Below are 26219 nucleotides of genomic sequence, written 5' to 3' on the forward strand. Positions count from 1 at the left end.
CGTGGAGGAGGCGAGTGTTTGAGCCCATAAGGCCGTGTCCCGTTTCTGCCACGGGCGGGATGGTGCTGGAGGGGGGGCTCTCACCGGGGTTTCAGACAACAGTTGGAGCTTAAAAGGGATTAAAAAATGGTCTGACCAAGGGAGGGGGAGGGGGTTGCTCACAGCTAGGTTAGCGAGGTTGGTGAAAATGGGGCCCAGCAAGTGGCCCTTGGAGTGGGTGGGCTGGTTGCCTTTCAAGTGGAGGTTCAGGGAGGCTAGGTCTTTTTTTAGGTCTTCGGCGATGTTGTTTGTAAGGTCGTCGAAATGGAGATCTAAATCTCCTAAGACCGTGAAGTTAGGAGACAAGCAGGCAAGAGAGGAGGTGGTTTCCACAAGGGAGTTGCACAAAAGTCGCTGCTGTCCTCGGGGACGATACACTAGTATCCCTGAGAGAGTAGTGGATGGGGGTAAGTGGATAGAAAACAGGAAGTTTTCACAGTCCTGAATTGGGCTGTCCTTGAAGTGACAAACCAGATAATCTCGATAAATGATCGCTATTCCACCTCCCGTCCCAGAGGATCTGTCCTGATGCTTGATAAGATAGCCCGAGGGTAGTGTTTGAACTATGTCCGGGTCTGAGTTGGGATTGATTCATGTTTCTGTTACAAAGAGAATCTCGATCTCGGAGTCTTGCAGAAGAATGTTAATTTCTGCTTGGTGTTTCGGGAGGGATCTGCAATGAAGCAGAGCCATCCCGATTGAACGTGGTTTCGGGGGGAGACGTGGTGTTAGTCTGAATGGGCAGTTTGAGCAGCAGGAGTGCCCGCCCTTTAAAGGGATGATGCTGTGACAGGGAGTGGGGGAAGAGTTCCTGAGATTAAGGAGGGTTTCCTGAGTATATCTAATAGGTGAAGATGTGACTGAGGCAGGGGTCCTGGGCCTCGGGCTCACCTTAGGCGCTCCCGCTGCGCTTGTCCGCTGCACTTCCGGCAGAAGCACATGATTTATGCGGGAGGAAGGGGGAAGGGGAGGGGGAGGTGGGTGTGGCCTAAAAAGGGGCGTGGCCTCTGTCCTCGGCGGTAATGGCGTCAGAGGGTGTGTTGGGGCGGCTTCGTGGCGGCGCTAAGATCCGCTGTGCGGGCCGGTCAGGGGCGAGCAAGTACCCTGAGGTAGTCTCATGAGCATGTGAGTTAAAAACACAGTTATTAGTGACAATCAATAATTTTGAAAAAATCACACAAATAGCACTCCCGGCTTTCGCCTCAGGAGATAGGTCGAACTGATCGCGGCGCTTGTAGATCAGCATCTTTATACTTGGCGGCAGTGGGCGTGGCCTAAAAAGGGGCGTGGCCTCTGTCCTCGCCGGTAATGGCATCAGAAGGTGTGTTGGGGCGGCTTCGCGGCAGCGCTAAGATCCGCTGTGCGGGCCGGTCAGGGGCGAGCAAGTGCCCTGAGGTAGTCTCACGAGCAGGTCCTGGGCTCCCTGTGACACTGGAATCAAGCTATCCTGGCTGAAGAGGGGTGAAACCCCGAAACCGGTCCTAGGATGCTTGTTTCCAGTCCAGGGAGGACCTTGCCTGGCAGTTCGGGCTGGACTGTTCCCATTGGGCGCAGGGTCAAGACTGATTTGCATAAGGCTGAGTCCAAACTGGAAAGGCATGGTGAGCAAAAAAACGATGGATTTAGGCCCAGATCTCTGTACTGGGGTGAATGTATGACTTTGTTCTGCATTCTGTCCATCAATAGTTCTTTTTGCATGAAACTTGGGGCAGAGGCATTATCCAGTGGGAGGCTATTTGGCTGTGGCAGTGAAGGGTCAGTCTCCTTTGCGCCAGATTCTAGAAACCACAGGGAGGTTTGCTCGGACTGACTGGAGAATGATAGAGGGTTGAGAGTGATGTGTCGTGTATTGATGGGGTGTGGGTGCACGACCTTCAGACACTTATATATGATACACAGCATCTGAAAGGCATATCGTTGGTGAGAGGTGTGGCGCCGCGGCCAGGGCGACTGACGCCGGCTCCGGCGGCAGGTTAGCCCAGCACCCTTCGACTCTGGGCAATAGCTTGCTTAATCTTCCCGACGGCCCCCAGCGCCTAGAGACCCTAATGGGTGATTGTGCGCTATACAAATGTGGATTATTATTATTATTATATATTATTATGACTGTTATGTTTACAGATTAGTGAGGATTAGGGTTTGACTAAAGGATGGTGAATGGTTGGGGGTTGGGTTGGGGTAGAGGTTACAGGTAAGGGAAAGTTACAGAATAGGCAATTCGTTTTCATAAGATTTCCATTTGAAGTGTGCTTTTTTTTGTACACCCTGATTGTAGATACAAATTTGTGTATCTCCGTTTGTGTTTATACTATGTTTGTTTCCTTTCTGTTTCTTTTAGAGTGGAGATGGGCCCGCAGCTTCGCAGGTAACTAAAGACTGTCCTTGTTGATTCGCCACTTCTGACTTCTCTTCCATTTCTTCCAGTTACAGGAGTGCTTGCAATGAGCTCTCCTTTAGAGTCTCTCTGTGCGTTCCTTTGATATCATTCGTATCTTAATGTCAGATGCTCTCTGCTCTAGGAACCACTGAGTCTTTTTTCTGTTCTGGTATTTTTCCTGCTTTGCAATAGAGCACATCAGACCATAGAGCAGCTCTTTGGGAGAAAACAGACAATCGGCCCCACTGCAGGGATCTGGCCACTGATGGGGTCTTTAGTGCTGCTATGGTCTCTTCCACTGCTGGGGCCTTCACTGCTGGTGGATCAGTACCACTGCTGGGGTCTGTAGTGCTGCTGTGGTCTCTGCCACTGCTGGGGCCTTCACTGCTGGTGGATCAGTACCACTGCTGGGGTCTGTAGTGCTGCTGTGGTCTCTGCCACTGCTGGGGCCTTCACTGCTGGTGGATCAGTACCACTGCTGGGGTCTGTAGTGCTGCTGTGGTCTCTGCCACTGCTGGGGCCTTCACTGCTGGTGGATCAGTACCACTGCTGGGGTCTGTAGTGCTGCTGTGGTCTCTGCCACTGCTGGGGCCTTCACTGCTGGTGGATCAGTACCACTGCTGGGGTCTGTAGTGCTGCTGTGGTCTCTGCCACTGCTGGGGCCTTAACTGCTGGTGGATCAGTACCACTGCTGGGGTCTGTAGTACTGCTGTGGTCTCTGCCACTGCTGGGGCCTTCACTGCTGGTGGATCAGTACCACTGCTGGGGTCTGTAGTGCTGCTGTGGTCTCTGCCACTGCTGGGGCCTTCACTGCTGGTGGATCAGTACCACTGCTGGGGTCTGTAGTGCTGCTGTGGTCTCTGCCACTGCTGGGGCCTTCACTGCTGGTGGATCAGTACCACTGCTGGGGTCTGTAGTGCTGCTGTGGTCTCTGCCACTGCTGGGGCCTTCACTGCTGGTGGATCAGTACCACTGCTGGGGTCTGTAGTGCTGCTGTGGTCTCTGCCACTGCTGGGGCCTTCACTGCTGGTGGATCAGTACCACTGCTGTGTCTGTGTGGTGTTGGTCCATGGGCCTGTCGACACAGCCATTCACTGCCTGGGCTGGATCAGAAACCCATTTTGACTGGCGCTGAGTTAAGGCAGTGCTCTGTGCAAACACCTTTTAACACTGTATTATGAAAACAAAACTGTTCAACTGTGCCCAGTCCGGAGGAGGCACTTACTATGTGAACCCGGTTCTGCTTTACAGGCACAGTTACACTCTGCACAGCTGTCCCTGTACAGGCAGCCCTGATGCACTGAACTCTGCCCAGTTACACAATCTGCCATTCTGTGCCTAGTCCTCCCCGCACAGTACTGTACACTCCGCGTCGATCTCACTCTGCACATCTACACTGCTTACCACCTTTCCACTGCCAGTACATTATTTCCACTAACATCTACCCTTACCAGTTTTCCACTCCCAGCACAACCACACTCTCTGGATGCCCTCTGCACAGGGCTCCAGTCTCCGCACACCTGCTGGGAGAGCTGCACACTGAGCAGCCTCACTTTCCGCACTGCCCTACACTCCCAGAAGAGTTCTACGCTATTTGCGTACCTCTACTCCTGGGCATACTCTCTGCACAGCTTACCACTCTCTGCTCAGCCCCCCAAGCTTTGTTCACTACCCTTCCATCTGCATAGTCCTTCACTCACTGTACAGCCCCACTCCATGCTCAGCCCTCCTCCACAACCCAAACCTCAGTTAGTTCTTCTCCATCTGTAGAACTCGCACTGCTACAGAATGCTTAATTCTACACAACCCGAAACTCTCTGAACAGGCTCCCGCTCTCTACACAGACCATAACTTTCTGTAGAGCCCTCCACTCTCTCCACCTCAGAAGTGGAACTAGGGGCGAGAGGGGTGCTGCAGCCCCCCTCATATTATGAAAGCAGATTCAGGAAGACTGACCATAGCGACAACGGGGCATATTACACCATCGCTGTGCAAAACATACTGAAAGGAGCCTGTAAAGCTTTAAAACAGAACTGTTTTATAACAAACTACTGCCATTTTGTATTGGTGCTGACCTGTGTTTGTGTGTCTGTGAGTAAAATGTGAGACCTGACACTTGTGACACCCTGGCACTGCACATGAGAGGGAAAGCGAAAAAAGTAATTTCAAAGATTATCTACAGCACAGACATTTAAAAAGATTTCTGATTCTTATTTTGTAGCAAATAGTTTAACAAAAGTTTGGCCTCACAATTTTGTAGTGTTACTTGATCATAGATTTTTTTTTAGAAAGGGCAACATGAACCAAAGTACATTGGTTAGAACGTTTCTGTTCTTACACTCTTCTTTCTTTTTCAATTGGAACTGATATAAGTATACAACAACAAATTGTTGTTAAACTTGCTGACCTCACAGCAGGTTTAATGAATTATTGTATATATTATAATGTATTGTGCTACATTATGATATTCTAGCAGATGCTCATATGTGCTTATTATCCCTTCGCGTTTGTGGTTCGATGCAGTATGTGCATGCACCCATTTATCTATCACGCTATTTAAAGTACTAATTGGCATTCGAATGCTGTTTAGTAGAGCTATCATGGTCTATCAGATTTAAGACAACCCATGCACTTTGCAATGCACAGGATGTGGGAGAACATAGCACCTCCCAGGCTCAACACGAGAGTACGTGCTGCAAAAATAAGACAGAAAATTATTAGTTATGGAACGTATGGGAACGTATTTAAAATATACTAATTGACATTGGCATTGGCACTATACTTCTACTTGATGGGGGCACTACTACGTTACTCTCTTACTACCGACCAATATATGATACACGTTGGTCTACTGATTCACTCTCCCGATGCCCCCACTCAGTGTTCTCTCTATACTAAAACACTGGTATAAGCCATCCACACACCCACGTGTACCTGAACACCTCTGTAGTGGGTTCAATGACTTGTGCCGTCTTATATTACTTGTTTACCTGATTGTATATTGATATGTTTTATGTATGTTATTATGATCCTACCATGTTAGTGGCTATTATACTGCTCCCATTATCTCTGTTTCATTCCTACTGCCCCTACCCTGTCTTTGTGAAGCGCTCTGATATCTGTAAGGATCTTGTTCGCGCTATATAAAACTTTGAATAAATAAATAAATAAATAGACATGAAGTTTAATCACACAAGTGATGCATATTCTTGGCAAAGCTTAGCAAAAACTAAACCACATTATTAAGAGCTTCATAAAAACGTGTTATTATAAATACCATAATGATGTACATTTAACATGACATGGTAGAAGGGTGTGTGGGTTTGTAAAAGAAGCACATAGTTCAGCTCTTCCTCAAGATGGCACATCCTCCATAGATTCTCCAAGGCATAGTCAGTTACCACCTCTGCCTAAGGGGCAATGCACAAGCCTGGGTGGTTTACATTCACCAGTAGCTTTGTGGAATAGACAGCAGTTGCTGATAAGGTTTGTCCCTGCCTGATGTGGCACACTGGGCTAATAAAATGAACTGAAATGACAGCCCTGAGTAATTGACCACCAATTGCTATATTTTTAAAAAATTTTTTTTTTTGTAGTAAAGACCTTTATTGAGGCAGTCTGCAAGAACACAGCTTCTGGCCTACAACCCATCGGGCCGGCCGCAAGTATCAACAATATATGTGAACCAGTTTTTAGTACACAGCCCATCATCCGACATCCAGAGGACCGGCGGCATAGCAATAAAGTAATGTGTCAGCAGAGCCTTCAACACCAATGTAGAACAACCTTACAGTCTTTAGTTTACATATTTCTTGGGACAAAAACCATGCAAATAAGCAACCCCCCCCCCCCCCAACAACCCCGGGGCCGTGGATGAAAGAGAGGCACGTGTGGAGAGAACAGAGCAATCTAGGCAGTTGGGGACATGTCAACCTCAAAGACCGTTCTGTATACGACAGGGACAGACCCAGCATAGAAGCTTGGAAGTCAGGGGCGGTGGGTGACATTTCAAAGTGGTGGGGCGCAAAGTAATTTGCATACAGCACCGTAGCGAGCGAGCGTAGCGAGCGAGCCGGAACCCCAAAAGGGGGGTTTGGGGGGATTACCCCCCCCCCCAGAAAATTTTGAAAAAAAAGAAGAAAAATCGTGCATTTTCAAGCAAATTTGAGAAAGCAGGAAGGTTAATAAAGCAATTGTGAAAGTGCAGTTATTTCATTAATAGATGGCATAACATAGGTAGCTGCTTATTCACTATAACCACAGAGCTTCTTACATTCCGTCCTATTACGCTCAGGTGCTGAATTCAGACTATAAGACTTTCATGAAAATCTCAGCTCTAAGAGTAGAAGAAGTTGCACAGCAGTTGGGAAACAGCCTTCACAAAGCATTAGGAAAATGAGAGGCAATTACTTGAAAGCAAACTGAAAGCAATGCATCAAGTAGTAACTTAAAGCAATGCATCCAGCAAAACAGTGCATGCAGTCAACCATACAAAAGTAAACTAAAGCTAGTGTGAACCTGTGAACCTTCACTTTGAAAGCAGGGTGCTAGTCAACAGGCCATTCAAATACATTTAAACTGAAGAAGAGTACACCTCAGCATGCAGGCACCAACATAAAAGCACCAAGCAAGTCAAACAGTTTAATGAAAGAAAACTGAAAGCAATACATTCAGCAAACTAGACAGTGACTCAAAAAGTAAACTGAAGCAAGTGCACACTGAAAGGAATGCGCAGTCATAAATCAGACATTCACATAAAAGCAACTTACCAAGACACCCAATCAATTACATGCGAAAAACTTGAGCCAATGCACCCAGAAAACCAGACCAGCACACCAAAGCATCCCACCCCTGATTGGATGGCAGCTGTGCTCTTAGGGTCACCCCTCAGTTTTTTGGCAGGGTTGAGCACCCCCCTGTTTTATGCCCTCTGCGTCTGAAGGGGAGACAGGCAAAAGGGGTCATAATGGGACATCTGGCACAGCTACTTTGTAATCGAGGTCACCCACCCAGCTCAAGACTGAGTTACAGGCTGATCTTAAATCTTTAAACAACCACAAGGGTCTCCAGCTAGTTGGTTCTTGAGCCAAAAGAGTCCTCAGCTCACTGGGAGTCTTTACATCGCGCCTGAGATGACATGACAATGTCCCTTAATCCGGAGCAACTGTGGGGACTGGTCTGGGTCTGGATCTGACTTGGTACGAGCAGTGCCACCCCCACGCTATCTGTGCCCGAGTAGCCCAGGAAAGTTGTTTTCTTTGCATTGTGGGACCAATAGTTCTGCTGAAAACCATTTTTAAATCACAAGTCCCAGATTTAAATTAATAGAAAAAATACTTCGACTCAACCATGGTCCTGGGAAACACCAGTGCTCGGAGGCCTACTTATATCGCACATTGCATACTGAGTTTTGTAACTGCATTATTTCCAGCGTAGTCGCTCGAAGTGTTGGTATAGTTCTCTTTGATAAGGAGCACATGTGACCGCTCCCCCCATTCCAGTGACAATCCAATGCAAGCGCATTTTTTGTGGGCATTGCAAACCATAATGGAGAATTCAATCTCAGGGTTAATCAGTAAAAATCCAGGACTGATATATTGTGCCGCAAGACGTGTCTAAAAATCTACTTGAGCAGCAAACGACTGCGCAGTGAGTGTGGGGAACATTTCTCTTAATAGCCTCAAAGACTCAAAACAAGTTTTGTTTACCCTTTCACTCGGAACCGTTTCTGTTTAAAACAAGATTTATAAAAAATGCAAACATAACTTTTTGGGGTTGCTGTAGCATTGTGAATACTCAAGATTCATTTAGCTTTAAAAACACATTGCACACAATCAATGTAACGGTTCGTTTTTAAACACTTTTCTTTTGCATTGTAACTGCATTTTGAGTTCCATGCCTAGAGAAAACGAATAGTTTTTTAAGCAAAAATGTAATTTTGCGCGAGATGACTACTAAACACACATATGGTACGGGGGAAACGCATTAAAACAGTAGTTGTGCAATAACCTACCTGCTTTTACTGTCGACGATGGCAACCGGGTGGTCAGGAAATGACTAAGTAACGCAGAATCTTCTTTTCAAGCATTGAAGTGACATCAGAAAGAAAGCAGGTCACGCGGTATCCACAAAGTTAAAGTAGCAACAGTTTGTTATTTTTATTTTTACTACGAATTGTTTTTAGAGCAGTCTAAGACCTGTGTGTGTCGTGTCTTCACACTTCAGCTGTAGAAAATCATTCGAATCGCACTGCTGTCATCACGTGAGGCGGCTTCTATCTCGAAACGTGGGGGTTGCGGCCCGGGGCCCTTTGTTAGCCTCCAGGGTCGCATTGGTCTGATTTCCAGCTCGGAGCCGCTTTTCTTGGCAGCCCAGAGGCCAACTTGGAATTTGTCGAAGCTGTTCAGATAAGAACCCAATCTGTAAATGACACTGCCTGTCTGCCTTGTGCCCAGAGCTACGAAAGAGGCACTCTCTGGAATCTTCCGTGTGTGCCACCCCCACACGTGCAGCATCCAATGATGGATGCTGCGTGGTGAACCACCAATCCTGGCCCTGCATTGAGCGCCAGGATTGGCTAGGGGGGCACATTTGCTGCTCGCCCTGTCGCCCTTTGAAAACCCGGGCTGTGGCAGGCGAGCAACTACCCCTGGGTCCCGCTGGGGAACTTACAGTGCACTGTGCGCATGCTTGAGATAGTTGTCAACTATCCCAAGCATGCGCACAGTGCACTGTAAGTTCCCCAGCGGGACTGCGCACTACGATCTCGAGTGTCACTCAAGCTAAAGGCCACTCCCCCCTGCACAATGCCCGGCGGCGGGCTGAGGCTGATTCATGATGTTGCAATGTTAGATAGGATTGGATTGCGGCCGGCGGCCGCGATGCAGGTCCATTGTGGCTGGAGGGGCTACGCCCTTACGCCCCAATGGACGCACCGCTGCTGTGAAGTTAGCAATAAAAGTTTAGCGATTGCCGTGTAGTGGAAGACCAGTTACACCATGTATCATCTAGCCCCGCCAGGAGTCAACCGGAGTACGACCCATAATACAGTAGGGAGCAGCCTACAGATCAGCCACAGCAAGTACGGAGCATCATAGTACGTCGAGGGTGAGTAGCAAAATCAATCTCCTCCACTGAGTCTGGACATCATATATTCAGTATAGGGGCCCCAAATATCTCTGGGGCGCGAGGCCTGCGGCAGTTCTTCATAATAACATGTCAGCTGGTCACGGCAGTACGCCAGTTCTTGCAGCCAGAATTTAACAGCAGGCGCACGACTACCTCCCCAGCAAACAGCCACCCTCCTCTTAGCCATTTGGAGTGCCAAGGCCACCAGACGTCTCAAGCCTAACGGCACACCAGACACTATACCAAGCAAACATAGGCGCGGGTCCAATTCAATGGACACCTTTGTCATTTCAGTCAATGCCATCTTCACACCCGTCCAAAATGCAAACACCCGGGGGCACTCCCATGCCAGGTGCATAAAATTAGCTCCATTCAACCCGCACCGTACTCACCAATTGCTATATTTCACAGTATTTTGAAGTACATTATAACATTGTATAGCGCTAACAAGGTACATTGTTTTTAAAGATGCACAGTGTTCCTTTAGGTATTATTTTTCTTATATGGCTTATATTTGTTACTCAGTGTTTCACTTGCACAACTTCTTATTTGTAACAAGAGCATTCACATGTTCATTGTTCGAGGATCCAACTGGTCGCACAATGTTTCTAATGGGCGTGTTAAAGGTTTCTGGGGCTGCATTTGTGGCAATGTGGTGAATGGGGAAACATTAGATTTAAAGTTAGGTCACAATCTGGGCATTATACAGACTAAAAGAATAAATAAGTCTACATATTATCAAGAACAGAAGCATGGGTGAATGAATCTGGGTTTTCGACAACACATCACTCTGCGATTTGAGCGAATTTAGAACGAGCCAGTGATATATCAAGATCATAACATTAAAGGGACCTTGGTATTAATGAGTATTACCAGGAACCTAAACCAATTAAACTTAATGTGGATTCTTCTTCCGTTTTGTGAGGTGCCTAAACGCCTTCTTCTAAGTGTTAAAATATAATGTACTCCAGACACACTGCTTAATTTGTAAAATAAGTGCTCGAGCCCAAAACCCTTCTCAGGAGGCCACTTCAGCTTGCACCACCTACAGTCCCTGCCAGTGCTAATAATAATCCACATTTGTAAAGCGCACAATCACCCGTAAGGGTCTCTAGGCGCTGGGGGCCGTCGGGAAGATTAAGCAAGCTATTGCCCAGAGTCACATGGTAACTTGCCGCCGGAGCCGGGGATCGAACCCTGATCCCCAGATTCCAGCGTCAGTCGCCCTGGCCGCAGCGCCACACCTCTCCCACCACAGTGCTGCCAAATACCATTACAAACACCACCTACTTAACCAGTACGGTCCTACGTAGGGGACAATTTGGACTACACTAGGTGACCCACACCTGTACAAATGGCCTGAGCACCCTGGTATTAATACTTTTCTAATCATATATTGAATTGTTAAACTTTTTGCTCATGTGTGGTTTTAAAAATGGACTGACACTGCCACCCGGTGGTGGTAGACTGTCATAAATATGTGCCAGAGTTATCATTCAATCAGAGAATTTATAAAGTGCGCTACACACCCGCGAGGGTCTCAAGGCGCTGGGGGGGAGGAGAGGCTGCAGCTAGTGGTTGAAGAGCCAGGTCTTGAGTAGTCTCCGGAAGGTCTGTGGGTCTTCTGTCTGACGTAGGAGGAGGGGGGGGGGCAGTTCCATGTCTTGCCAGCGCGGTGGGAGAAGGACCTGCCCCTGGAAGTGGCTCTGTGGATGCGTGGGACAGCGGCCAGTGAGAGGTCGGCGGATCGGAGTTTCCTGTTGGGTACGTAGAATGATAGTCGGTTGTTGAGGTATTCTGGGCCGGTATTGTGGAGTGCTTTGTGTGCGTGGGTCAGGAGTTTGAAGGTGATTCTTCTGTCGACGGGGAGCCAGTGCAGGTCTCTCAGGTGGGGGGTGATGTGGTCTCGGCGGGGGACGTCGAGAATCAGGCGCGCAGAGGCGTTCTGGATTCTTTGAAGTCTGCTGATGAGCTTGGACGGGGCTCCGGAGTAGAGGGCGTTGCCGTAGTCAAGTCTGCTGCTAATGAGGGCGTGGATGACGGTTTTTCATGTGTCTGTAGGGATCCACCTGTAGATCTTGCGGAGCATGCGGAGGGTGTAAAAGCAGGTTGAGGAGACTGCGTTGATTTGGTTGGACATGGTGAGCTTCGAGTCGAGGATGACTCCCAGGTTGCGTGCGTGGTTGGTGGGCAGAACTGTTACACTATAGGCAAGACCTGAAAGATGTTTTGAGCCACAGCCGCTCTGATAGAGTACCTTGGTTGGCCTTTGTTAAACGAGAATTTCTGCGACTGGGCTTGGTTGTTTTGTGGGAGGACCCGGAACGAGGCTGTTCTGAGGTCTCCTGCAAATCCCTCACCAAGATTTTTAAGGACAAAAGTCTAAGCACGCTTGTGTGTGCTCCAAAAACTGGCACCCTAACTGAACAATTCCTGGTTTCCAAAAGTTCTTTTAAGTTTGAAAAATTCATGGATATTTTTCAATCACTGCAAGGAAACCTTTTATTCAATGGAGGTTTGGTACCCTGCCTCTTAAAGTCTTCACAAGCAAATGGTCTGCTATGGACGATAAATCTTGCCCAGGATGCAGTGCTAGCACGATGAAATTCACGTGCTGTTCTTTTGCCCCACCTACAGCAGACCAAGGAAGCATTGGCTGGTACCACTGTGTAGGAATCTAGGTTTTAGAAACTGTTTATACTCGTTTAGAATCCTAAAGTCGAGCACCCTAAATTGTATTGCATTTGCAATCTCCAAGTTCTTATTAGCTATGTGGATTACAAGGCAAAAATTACTGCAAGGCAACATTTTTAATTGGAAGACGATTTGTCAGTGCTCAGTATTCTGACTATTCATACTCCATACATTAATGTAATGAATTGATTTCATGGGGTTTCCTTTTAATATTGTAATGTTTACATCCTTAATGCTTTTATCTGTACTTTTATGGCTAGACGATTTTAATATTTTTTCTACTGTATCTTTTATGGCCTAGATGGCCGAAATAAATAACTTTTGGATTGGATTGGATTGGTTGGTTGGCGTGGGGTCGGTGCCCAGAAATGTGGGCCACCAGATGTCGTCCCAGGCTGAGGGGTTGGACCCGAGGATGAGGATCTCCGTTTTGTCCGTGTTCAGTTTGAGCCAGCTTTCTTCCATCCAGTCGGCGACGGCCCTCATACCACAGTGGAGGTTGGCTTTGGCGGTGAGGGGGTCCTTGGTGAGGGAGAGGATCAGCTGGGTGTCGTCGGCTTAGGAGATTATATTGAGGTCGTGAAGTCTGGCGATGCGAGCGAGTGGTGCCATGTACATGTTGAAAAGTGTCGGTCTGAGGGATGATCCTGCGGGACGCCGCAGATGGTCTTGGCGACTCCTGAGTGGAACGGGGGGAGGCGGACTCTTTGGGATCTGTCAAAGAGGAAGGAGGTGATCCAGTCCAGGGCCTTGTCGCGGATCCTTACGTCGTGGAGGCGTGTGCATAGCGTGTGATGGCAGACGGTGTCGAAGGCGGCGGAGAGGTCCAGGAGTATGAGGTCTGCTGTCTCGCCGTTGTCGAGTAGGATTCTGATGTCGTCTGTGGTGGCGATGAGGGCGGTCTTGGTACTGTGGTTCTTGCGGAAAACTGACTGTGAGGGATCGAGTATGCTGTTGTCTTCCAGGTATCGGATGAGTTGGGTGTTGACGATCTTTTCGATGGCCTTCGCCGGGAACGGAAGCAGGGAGATGGGAGATGGGCCGGAAGTTCTTGAGGTAACTTGGGTCCACCTTGGGTTTCATCAGTAGGGCGTTGATCTCGGCGTGTTTCCGGCTCTCAGGGAATGTTGTGGTCTCGAAGGAGAGGTTGATGTTACACAGGTGGGTTGCGATGGAGCTGTCGGCCTTGTTGACGACGTGGTGAGGAAGGGGGTCGGAAGGGACGCCTGAGTGTATGGTGCTCATGGTTTTGACGGTGTCTTCAGTGGTCAAGCTGGACCATGCGGTGAGGCGTTCGTGGTCGGTGGTGATCGGCGGGTCTGGCATGGTGGGGTTGGCGGGGTTCGTCCGAGGATTGAAGCTGTCGTGGATGTTTGTGATCTTGCAGTGGAAGAAGGCAGCGAGGGCGTCGCACAGGGCTTGTGACGGCGGGATGTCGTTGGTGCATGAGCTGGGGTTTTAGAGTTCCATTCACGATGTTGAAGAGCTCCTTGCTGTTGTGTGCGTTGTTGTCGAGGCGGTCTTTGAAGGAAACCTTCTTGGTCCTGATGAGGTGGTGGTGACTGCGGATTGCGTCTTTGAGGGCTGCGCCGCTGTCGGGCGATTTCTCGCAGTTATAAAAAAGTACCTTGCCCGGCACCGACAAACACTGGCACAAATTAAGCACCGGTACTCTAGAGAAAGAGAAAACATGTTTGAATCATCTAGTGGGCTTGCCGTGTAAATTGCCTCAATATTATTTGAGAGGGTAAGCTTGATTGCAATAAAAAATCTATGAAGGTGTGCGAAGCCCTGGAAAGCACAGAGCTTGAAGTATAATGCACCTGTGATGGTGCTGAAGCTGTGTACTTTGTGTCACAAAACAAAGAGTCTGGGTTTGAAGAGCAGAGCACTGAGTGTACAGCTTTTGTTTTCGCGCAGCGGTCCAGTTCGAGAGGACGTTTTGTCGAGCCTCTTTCGATCAGTCTTTAAAGATTCTGTGAGTTCTAATAATTGAGATCTCCTGTCTCTCAGCTCTGTAAAACCAGGAGTTTGCTGCTTTCCTGGTTGTTGGTGCTGTTTTCATAGCACCAAGAACCTTTTAGATAGAGAGCAAGTAGCCCATATTGGTGTATACCGCACCATATTGAATTCAGGGTACAGTGACATATAGTTAAATAGCCACTTTGCACCCTATGTTTTAAAACCAATGTCAAGAGGGTGATAAGAAAACAATTAGAACGTTATACACTTGCTTCCTCAATTACACCATAAGTGTTTATTATCCTCGGAACTTCAATGGAGTGGTATTGTTGTTCAGCTCCCCACTCTGAAAATCATTCCAGCACCACTGCCCATCTCCCAGCTCTGTGCAATTCAATTAAATTTCTATTCATTATGATTTGGAATTCCGAAGAATTCCACATAAAACTACATCTTAAAAACACATTACATTCCATAAAAATTGCCAATCTAAATTCATCTTGTCATTTCATCTTAAGGCACAGATGAACAGATCAACAGCAGTCATTCTAGAGGTTTTCCAGTGCCAGAAGGGATGAACCATGAGTAGTCAGATTACCATACATTAATTCTTACAGACTTATACAGGTTTATAATCTAATACTATCATAAAACATTCAAAATTAAAACTTATTGTAAAATGAAAGGATTTAAAATTTGCTATACAGTACTAGATAATGAATGAAATAACCATGTAATAAAAGATAATTTGTCTATTCACAAAACTGCACTGTACAACCAGCAACATAATGACAATGCAAAGTAGTTCAATACTATGAACTCGCCTTTTTTAGCATGAAGTACACGATAGTTTAGCAGCAAGACAAGGATTTAGTAAGGTGCCTAAGATCCTAGGGAATGACTAACTAGCAGCAGAAAAAATGTGTGCTGCCCCCAGTCTGCTGCACAATCTTTCACTTGTTGCCCAGCAATGTTCCACTCTCTGTACATCATTCCATTCCCCACCGCACCCCTGTCTATGCACATCCTCACTTTCTGCACAGTCCACCAACACAGCACAGCCCTGCACTCCTTGCATCACCCACGCCTGCACAGAACACGTTACTGCACAGAACACGTTACTGCACAGCTCCCATTCTGCGAAACCTTGCATGTTACATATACTATTGGTACACTCCACCTTCCTCAAAAACCGCCATCATTCGCCACCACAGTGCTCAACTCTGTGTAGCACTCCATAAAACTCCGTCTCCAAACACACTCCTCAACACAGACTCTACCCATGACTCTGCACTCCACCTATGGCACTGACCTCTACTGTCTGCACAGCCCTTACGTCGGAGCATATATTTATTTATTTAGTGTATTTTGGTATCGCGCACAGCTACCCCAACGGGGTGTCCCGGCGCTCCTGTGTGACTACATGCTGCCTAAGATAGTTATTTAAAGAGAAGGGCTCTCCGGAAAGGTTGTTCATCCTTGATGAGCCGGATGGCGTTTGGTAGTCTGTTCCAGAGAGCCGCAGTCAACACTGGGAAAGTTTTCCCGCCTGAGCGGGTTTTCCTGAATCTAGGAACAGTAAGGAGATTTTTTGGGAAGGAGCGTAGGGTCCTGATGTTATTATAAGGGATCAAGCAAGGGGAGAGATAGGCAGAGCCCTTGCCTCGCAAGGCCCGGTGAGCTAGTACCAGAGCTTTGAATTCAGCCCTTTTATGCAACGGTAGCCAATGAAGTTCACGACGGTGAGGAGCAATGTGCTCACGTAAGGGGATACCGCCAACCAGTCGCACCGCAGCGTTCTAGACCGTCTGGAGGCGATGACAGAGCCCTACAGACAGACCAGTGTAAAGGCCATTGGCGTAGTCCAGGTGTGAAGTAATTAACGCCTTTACTACGATCTTCCTGGTGTTACTGGGTAGAAAATGAATGAACTTTTTTATCATTCTAATCTTGGCTAGACATGCAGCGGAGACTGTATGGACTTGATGGTGGAATGTGAGGTTGGAGTCCCATCTAACTCCTAGATTTTTCACAGAGTCTTTTGGGGCAGGGGGGGCACTCAAATCGAGAGGCCACCAGATGTTTGGATCAAGTGGAGTTGGCTGGTGAAAAAAGAGAACCTCAGTTTTTCCTGCATTCAGCCTTAGGAAATTATTGTCTATCCACTCGGCAATTGTACGAAGGCAGTTTTTTAGGGGGTCAAAGGTTGTGGGAGTGATACTATTAAATGAAAACAAAAGCTGGATATCATCAGCGTAGGAGGTGACCTTTATACCAGTTTGGGCGATGATATCGAAAAGAGGTGAAAAATAAACATTAAATAGGAGAGGGCTCAGTGAAGAGCCCTGAGGGACTCCCCACCGAAGCGGGCGACTTTCTGAAGTAAAAGGGGGGGGTGAACACTGCCTGGGTCCGGTTAGACAAGAAAGATGAAATCCATCTTAAGGCTGTGCCCTGGATGCCCTTCGATTGGAGGCGTTCAAGGAGGAGGGGGTGGGAAACGGTGTCGAATGCTGCTGACAAGTCCAGCAGCACCAACACCGCTCTTGATCCCTCGTCCAACCTCCATCTTACTGCATCTGACATCTCGATTAGTGCCGACTCAGTACTGTATCCTGGCCTAAAGCCGTGCTGAGAGTCATGGAAGGCACCTGATGTTTCAAGAAAACCCGCTAATTGTTGTTGAGCGAGTCTTTCGAGTACTTTAGCAGGGGCTGGTAGCAAGGAAATTGGCCTGTAGTTAGCGGGCTCACTGGGATCAGCACTAGCCTTCTTAATTATAGGAACTAGTCGTGCTCGTTTCCAGGTGTCTGGGAAAAGACCCAGCTGTAAGGAATCATTCCAAATCCCATTCAGGGAAAGGTTGAGAATGGGGGCTAAAGACTTGTATTGTTTAGCGGGCCATGGGTCTAGCGGAGAGCCAGATTTGGTTTTAAGAAGTTCCGCAAGAGATTGTTCCAAAGTAATCTCTGCAAAGTCAGAGAACAAGAACTCTGGGCCGGAGGGAGGGGGGGAAGTGGAACTTTTATCTGCATGAGTATTGCTAGGGAAAGAATCATAGATGGTAGCTATTTTGTTCTCAAAGAAGACAGAAAGGTTGTCACAAAGAATCTGTGATACCACTGGAGATCGTTTTAAGGCTAGGGGATCCGTAAAAGATCTAACTGTCTCAAATATTTCCCTAGATGAGCCTTGGGAGTGATTAATTTTTTCTTCTAGAAATATTCTTTTGTGTTCGATCTTCTTCCTGTAGTTTTTTAAAGCGGATTTATAAAGGGTTTTGCGGTCAGGTGAAAAGGTGATTCTCCAGCGTCTCTCAAGACGTTTACATTCCGATTTAAGCTTTCGAAGATCATTCGAGTACCATGAGGCCGAGGGGGCAGAGCGATAGGTTTTTATGGGCCTGACTGGGGCAATGAGGTCGATTACCGAAGTAATCCGATCATTAAAGTTAGTCAGTCGAGTATCGAGGTCTGGACTCGTGTCTGAAAGATCAACAGATTGGAGATGAGGAGCTAGGCTATCAGGAGAAATCTTGCTCCAATTTCTGCCCTGTTGTTTAACCGGGCAGATATGTCGATTTATGCAGTGGCAGGAAAATGCGAAGGGGACAAGCAGGTCATCCGACCAAACTATTGGGACAGGATCAAGGGTATCTAAGCCTTCCAGGTTAGTACAGATTAGATCGATAGTATGGCCCGCTTTATGAGTAGGACAGCTGATAAGTTGATTCAGTCCGCCATCTGCCAAAGTGGACAAAAAATTAAGAGAGGTAGTGTCCTCAGTATTATCAACATGGAGATTGAAATCCCCAAGGAGGGTGAAATTGGCATATCGCAGTGAGGCTTGTAAGACGTAGTCTAAGAAAGCTGGAAGATGGGATGGTTTAGAGTTGGGTGGTCGATAGGCCAAGAGCCCAGAAAAGGTAAAATTAGGCAAAATTTTAATACAAAAAGGGAGCGCTTCAATGCGTTCCAGTTGGATGTAGGGAACGGACGAGATGGTCCAATGGGTTCTGTATATAATGGCCACTCCGCCCCCAGGATGTGGGCTCTGTCTATTGGCGCACAATATACTGTAACCCGAAGGGATAGCTAAGTGTAATGCGGGATTAGTATCATCTCCTAACCACGTCTCGGTGAAAAACAGTAGATCCCATTTGTCCTCTTCCAGGGTATGGAATACATCAAGAGAATGTTTTACTAAAGACCGACAAATTAGCAGGCCAGCTTTTAATCGTGCCTGAGACGGGATTTTCTGCAGGAAGAGGCAGTTATGCTTTACGTCGCCGGGGTGATCTGGGGAGCATTTCATGAGAGGAAAGAGGGGTTTGACGGCTGTGCAGGTAATTGGTGGTAAAATACAATGTAGAGGCCGCAGGGATTTAAGCAAAGCACTGTCGTAGGTCAAAAGAGAAGAAATGCCATGCATAACAGTACCTGCGTCTGCGGCCGCATACTGGTCGCGGACGGGCGCAGACGGCAGGACTCTGGCACGACTCCGGCGCAGGTCCGGCGCGTCCGCTGCGCGGAGGCATAGTCTTCCGTTTTTATAGTGGCCAATCGGGTGCCTTCGAAGGCTACCCCACTCCAAGATGGCCGCCGGAGTAAATCCGATCACCCGATATATTGCTGCTATGCACTCCCTGCACAACCCTGACTCCCTGTCAAACTTTCTATATGTGCACAAAACAAAATCACTCTACACAGGTTTCAACTCTGCTTTGTTTTTGTCATTAGATTTTATTGTAATGATATGTTTACAAGAAAAAACAGAAGGCAAATACAAAATTACAGTACTTATATAGCTACAATCGCATGACACCACATTTCTAAAGCATGGGTGAAAGTAAGTATTTGAACCAGTCACACACATACCCCTGAAGTAATGATACCTGTGAGAGTGGACATCAGACCCCAACATGTCAAGTAAGGAATGTGTTCCAATTTTCTAGTCCTAGAGGCTTGGAAGTGTACCAGCCATGGTACCCACATTCTATCATATTTGTTCGTATAACCTCCAGTTTGCTATACTTCTGTTTCCATGAGGGCACAGTGACAAGGATCCATTCCTTAACACATGGGGCACCTATGGATTTCCATCTATGCGCTGTATCTCTAGTTGCGATCAAGCCATTCATACCCAATAAACTGCAATTTGCTCCAAGACGTCCCCATTTTTCCAGGACATCCAGTAGGGCTATTTTCGGTTTACCCCTTTGGCTGTTAGTGTGCGTTTGATCTGAACCCAGAATTGTGTGACGATGGGGCGCATCCAAATCATATGAAGGAGGTTGCCCTCAGTATGGCAATGTGTACAGGGCTGGCGGTTTTATTCGTTTCCCCAAGCCTTTCCAGAGTGAAGTGTGTCCTCTGGAGATATCTGATTTGGATTAGGAGGTGGTGGCTAGTATAGCCAGTTCATGAGGAGCCATCTTGGTTTCTCGCCATACATCATCATCTAGGTCCCCGGGTCCTCTTTGCACGCACAGCTTCTCCAAGGGGGTCCGATATATTGGTCTTAAGAGAACTGTGTACCCTAAAAAGTCCATGGCCACCAATATTCTTCACTACCATTGTAGCTTGTAAAGAGTTAAAGCCCAAGAGCATTGACAAGTGGTCACAGAGGGGGTCAAGCATATATTTAAGTTGTAAAAAGCAGGACAATATGAATGTTGTGTAGCAAGAATTCGATGTGAAGACCCTTTAAGGACTTCATCTCCCATATATTTCCCAATTTTGATATGCCAATACAATCCCAGTTGCTAAACTCAGAGACTTTGGTGGAACAGGGTAGGCAATCACCTATCCACAGTGGAGTTTCTCGTGTGGGTCGTCTAGGCCATCCAGTGTGTTTCAAGGCCATACTCCGAGAGTTGTTTTTGTTATCTTTGTAAGTGGGTTCTGGGGTATGGAGGTGTTCAGGATATGTAGGGTGCCCTTTTCAAGAAATAAGTTGAGTTCCAGTCGGTATGCGGGTCATCTCTTTTTCCCTTAGAGCCAATCGTTGTTCACCGCCCAATAGCACAGGTGACTATCTGGAGCTACAAGGCCCCCCTCGTATGGTGAAAGGGTGCATTTAACAAAGGGATTCCTGGTTGACATCCCTCTCATATAAAATCTCTAAAAGTGCACTGGAATCTCAAAGGAGAAGTTCTGCGGAGTGTATAGCCATCTGAGGAGTGCACTCATCTTGTATAAGGCAAGTCTTCAAAGTACGGACAGCAGGAGCTTCAACAACTTTTCCGGATCTCAATTTGTTCTCTGCACCAGGGGTAATAAATTGGCTTTCCAGTAAAGTTTGGGGATAGTGAAACATAGGTCTCCGAATATTTACAATTCTCCCTCTAGTCTTGAAGTCGGGAGAGTCTCCCAAAGGTGGCTACCTCCCCCCTAAACAGTGCCAGGATTGACTTCTCACAGTTAAGTGACAGACGAGACGTAGAGCCATAGGTCCCAAGCGTTTTCATTAGATAGCCGTCAGTTACCAATAAGTTTCTCAAAAACAAGACAAAATTGTCTGCGTATAGAGAAAGGCGGTCTTCTATTGTGCCTCTCCATCGAAGGCCTGCACCAATGCAGCTCTTTTAATCCATTAGGCCAGTGGTTTGATATTCAGGGTGAATAGCAGAGAGGAGAGGAGGCATCCCTTCCTGGTACCCCATATTCAGGAATGGGTCAGACAACGCTCACTAACACAGCACAAAGCCCTGCATAGAGTGTCTTGACTCCAGCCAGGACCCAAGGTCCAAAGTTCATTTTACGTAGGACTTGGAACAGGTACACCCAGCTAACGTTGAATGACATCTCAAAATCAAGAAGGATAAAGGCTAGGGGCATCAAGTTATTTATATCTTGCCAGGGCTAGTTGAAGGTTTCTAATACAATGTCTAATTCTGGTTCGGGCATGAACGATTTTCAGCACTGGAGCTGGGCTTAGGTGGCAATTACAGGAGGAGGTAGACTTCTCCTGGGCTCCAGCTGCCACGCCCATGAGCAAGAGAGCTGAGCACTGGGAGGCGCTGGTAGCAGTAGCGGCTTTTGGAGGGAGTTCTGCGGGGCGGTGGGGCGGGGAGAGGCAGGGTGGGGGATAGTAAACTCCGGCACACGGCCGAACGGAGGTAAGTACATAAATAAATAAAACGGTTTACATTGCAGTCGCTGCATCGCCATTTGGCATCCCCCAATAAATCAAGAACATTTACAACAACTTTGACGAAGACAACCAACACACTGAACCCTCACCAGCCACCCTCGACACCCTGAAGCCAATGATTGAAAGCTGGACAGTCCTCACCACTGAAGACACAATGAAGACAATCCACTCCATAGACCCCTGCCTCCACCGCATCTTCAATAGAGCCGCCAACACCATCGCGCCCCCACCATCAACCGCTCCCTGGCAAACGCCTCTTTCCCCGACGACTGGAAACATGCCGAGATCAACCCCCTCCTCAAGAAGCCCTCAGCGGACCCCCCTGACCTAAAAAACTACAGACCCATCTCCCTGCTCCCGTTCCCAGAGAAAGTCATCAACAGCCAACTCGCCACCTTCGTCGAAGAGCACAACACCCTCGACTCCTCCCAATCCGGCTTCAGAAAAAAACACAGCACAGAAACCGCCATCCTTGCCGGAACAAATGACATCTGCTCCGTCCTGGACAGAGGAGAAACAGTAGCCTTCATCTCCTCGACCTCTCAGCGGCCTTCGGCACAGTCTCCCACCCCACCCTAACACGCAGACTCCACAACGCAGGGATCTGGGACAAGGCCCTCGACTGGATCCACTCTTTCCTCTCCAGAAGGACGCAGCATGTCAGACTCCCTCCTTTCCTCTCATGGACCCTACACCAACCACCTGTGGAGTCCCCCAGGGGTCCTCCCTCAGCCCCACACTCTTCAACGTCTACATGGCTCCGCTCGCCCCCAATGTCAGAACCCTCAGACTCAACATTGTTTTATACGCAGGCGACACCCAATTCATCCACTCCTTATCCAACGAACCCAACACAGCCAAACACAACTTTCAAAAAGGCATGGAAGCTGTCGCCAAATGGATGAAAAGCAGCTGCCTACAACACAACACCGACAAAACAGAAGTACTCATCATGGGCCCACACCCTGACGCCTGGAACTACGCCTGGTGGCCCGCCCACCCCCGCCCTCGGAAGCCAACCCACCTCCAAGGACAATGCACGCAACCTTGGAATCATCCTGGAATCCGAGCTCAAAATGGACCGCCAGATCAACTCCGTCGCATCCTCCTGCTTTCACGCCCTCCGCCTCCTACGTAAGACCTTTAAATTAATCCCCCTTCATCCTCAACCTGCCAACACACTGCCATAGCTCCCAGCACCTGCGCACATACCACTGGCTCCCCATCGAGGTTAGAATCACCTTCCAAGATTCTCACCCACGCACACAAAGCTCTCCACAACACCGGCCCAGCATACCTGAACAGCATACTCAAATTCCACGCACCCCAAAGGACCCTACGATCAGCCCAGCTCTCCTACGCCATGATTCCCTGCACCAGAAAGACCAGATTAGGAGGCCGCTCCTTCTGCTTCCTTGCGGCCAGAGCCTGGAACCCCTTACCACTCCGCCTTAGACAGACAACATCACTCCCCATCTTCACGAGAAACCTCAAAACTTGACTCTTCGACAGATGGACTGGAAGCTGCACCTCCTTTCCTCCCAGCGCTCAACAAACACATGATTAATTGATTAGTTTCTTTTGTCTTGATCACTTCTTAATTTGTCTTCAGCAAGCACACTCCGGATGGGAACAGCTCTACTTAAAAACAAATGCCTTTCAAGACTCATTTCGAACAATCATAACTCACTCAGGGACTTTCAAAAGGTCATTTCTTTTTTCTGTGCAAATTTATACGCAGGGGGCTCCTTTATCCTTTTATGTTATGTGTATTTATATAGCAAGCTAATCTACCGTGAAGGCATCCAGGCGCTTTGCACAGGAAAATGGCAGCTGCCTCCTTAGAGTGATTATTCGAAAAGCCAGGTCTTCATCATCTTTTGTAACACAAGAAGGGAAGAGAAGGCACTGATGTGGTGTCAGGGGTAGTTCCATGGGTTGGGGCTGTGTAGGAGAAAGCGCCGTCTCAGGCTGTTACTTTGTGGATTTGGAGAATAAGGGCAAGTGATAGTCTGGCTGGGCAAATGTGCTTGAGGTAGGTGTAAGTTTATGGGTTGTTGGGCTAGGCGTGGCCCTTTGGTGTGGTGTTTGTATGTGTGTGTGTGGAGCTTGAACTGGGTCTGTTTGTGTATTAGGAGTCAGGGAAGTTCTCTGAGATGTGGGGTGATTTGGGTGCGGGGAGGGAGGTTGAGGATGAGCCTTGATGCAACATTTTGTTGTTTTGGAGCCTGTTCAGGAGCTTCTTAGGAATTCCTGTGTAGAGTGTGTTGCCGTAGTCCATGAAATCACTGCCTGTGTATCTGTCTTCCTGGTGTTTACCGGTAGCGATTTGAAGATCTTTCACAGCATACTCAGGATGTGGAAGCAAGTGGAGATCTCTACGTTTACTTGGCCCATCATGTAGAGCGTGTTGTCCAGGATGATTCAAAGATTTCTAGTATAGGTGGTGTGGGTGGGCTTGTGGCCGAGGTCTGTTGTCCACCAGTTGTTCCAAGCTGAAGCTTATCTTCCAAAGATCACCACTTCAGTTTTGTCTATGTTAAGTTTGAGGCAGTTGGAGTTCATCTAAGTGTCTACCACAGTCATGCATATGGCAAAGTTGCTTTTTGTTGTGGAGCTCTTGTCTGGCAGGGAGAGTATCAGTCGTGTGTCATCTGCATAGGAGAGTACGTTTTTGTTGTGGGATCTGAGGAGGTCATGTAGATGTTGAAAATCATCGGGCTGATGGAAGATCAATGGGGGACTCTACAAATGAGTGGCACTTTGACTTTTTGTGTTTTTCCTGTAAGGAAGGAGCAGATCCAATTGAGGGCTGGTCTTTGGATGCATGTTTCAAGTAGTCTTCTGATCAGAATCAGGGTGGAGTGGAAGATGGTGTTTAAGGCTACTGAGAGGTCGAGCAGTATGAGGGCTGCAGTAACTCCATGGTTGAGAATCAGCCTGATGTCTTCTGTGGTTGCGATGAGGGTGATCATGGCACTTTACATCAATCAATCAATCAGGGATTTGTATAGCGCAAGCTACTCACCCGGAACGGGTCTCAAGGTGCTGGGGGGGAGGGGTCTGTAGATCCTTGATGTTCACTGAGTTCCATCGAAGAGTCCGGTCTTGAGGTCCTTTAGGAACTTGGGGAGCGATGCAGTCTGTCGGAGTTGGAAAGGGAGGGAGTTCCATGCCTTGGCTGCGAGGAGGGAGAAGGAGCTCTCTCCTGTTCTTCTTTTCTTGATCCGAGGTACTATTACGAGGGAGAGCTTGGCCGAGCGGCGAGAGCGTGGAAACGAGGTGGTTGTTCAGTTTGGCGTGTCCGGCGTTGTAGAGGGCCTTGTGTGCGTGTGTGAGAAACTTGAAGGTAATTCTCTTCTCGACGGGAAGCCAATGTAGGGTCCGTAGGTGTTTTGGCTAATGTGGCAGTGGCACGGTAGATTTAGGACTAGTCTGGAGGCAGCGTTCTGGACGTTCTGGAGTTTGTGGGTGAGGTTCTTGTTGATCCTGGTGTAGAGTGCGTTGCTGTAGTCTAGTCTGCTACTGATGAGGGCGTGTGTGACTGTTTCCTGTGTTCAGGGGGGATCCACTTGAAGGTCTTGCAGAGTAGGCACAGGGTGTGGTAGCAGGAGGAGTTGATGGGGTTGATCTGGGGGTCCATTTTGAGTTTGGAGTCCAGTACGATTATGAGGTTGCGTGCTTTGTCCGTGGGGACCCCGAGGGTGGGGGGCCACCAGGTGTCGTTCTAGGCATTTGGGTGTGGGCCCATGATGAGTATCTCTGTTTTAACCGTTTTGAGTTGAAGGCAGCTGTTCTTCATCCATCTGGCGAGTGCTTCCATTCCGTCTTGAAAGTTGTATTTAGTGATGTTCGGTTCATTGGATAGGGAGAGAATGAGTTGGGTGTTGTCTGCGTATGATGTGATGTATGGTGCTCTGACGATGGCCGCAAATGGGGCCAAGTAGATGTAGAACAGGGTCCGGCTGATGGAGGATCCTTGTGGGACTCCGCAGGTGGTTGGAGTTGGTTCTGAGAGGAATGGAGGGAGTCTGACTTGTTGCATTCTGCCAGAGAGGAAAGAGAGGATCCAGTCGATGGTATGATAAACAGATGGCATGGTGTCTATGATGTGGTGTGCATTGAGGTAGTGAGCTGCTTGCAGATGGCTTTCTCCATAACCTTGGCTGGCTAGGGTGGAAGGTAGATTGGATGGTAGTATGATAGTCGAGCGGGCTCTGCCGATGGTTTCTTTAGCAGTGCATTGACGCTTGCATGTTTCCACGCATCTGGGAACAACTCAAAGATGATGGATTTTGTTCAGGATGCAAGTGAGTACTTTGCTAATAAGGGAGGAGCCCATATTGAAGATCTGGTTGGGGCAAGGGTCCACTGGAGACCGGGAGTGGATGGTTCTCGTGATGTTGGTTGTTCCTTCCACAGTGAGAGCTTCCCAGGCAGTCAGTGGTTTTCCACTGACGTTTATGGATAGGGTTGTGGTGAGGGAGCATAATGTAAAGCCCTTAAAGGTCCGACTCCATCTTATGTAGGCTCTGACTCCATCTTGACTATTGGCAGTCACCATCTTCCCCTATTTTACTGAATCATTGTCATGTCTGCTAATGTCGTCTGACCTCATCTTTCTAAAAGCGTCAAGCCATTCAATCAATGACACAGATACAACCATCAGTGCGGCATTCGTCTAAGTCAAATGTCTCCCTTTCACAATGTTAAGGTTAAATAAGAACACATACAGAAATAACCGAAGTATTGTAGTCTAAATTGACGTCCTTTTACCTTATGTCACAAGGAAATATCTGGGGCGCACACCATGCTGCACATAATTTATGTCAGACATTTTTTTTTATTGATAAAGGTTTGTGGC

General features: G+C 47.9%; 1 pseudogene across 1 annotated transcript in view; it reads left to right on the top strand.

Annotated features, from left to right (window-relative positions):
• The window catches only part of LOC144753938 (E3 ubiquitin-protein ligase TRIM39-like), a 318213-nt pseudogene that overhangs the window by 79027 nt on the left and 212967 nt on the right, over window positions 1-26219 (top strand). The window contains exon 6 of the transcript XR_013594603.1: window positions 2378-2404. The product of XR_013594603.1 is annotated as an E3 ubiquitin-protein ligase TRIM39-like (transcript). The remainder of the gene's footprint in view (window positions 1-2377; window positions 2405-26219) is intronic.

Source organism: Lissotriton helveticus, chromosome 5_1 (genome assembly GCF_964261635.1).
Source record: "Lissotriton helveticus chromosome 5_1, aLisHel1.1, whole genome shotgun sequence".
Lineage (NCBI taxonomy): Eukaryota > Metazoa > Chordata > Amphibia > Caudata > Salamandridae > Lissotriton > Lissotriton helveticus.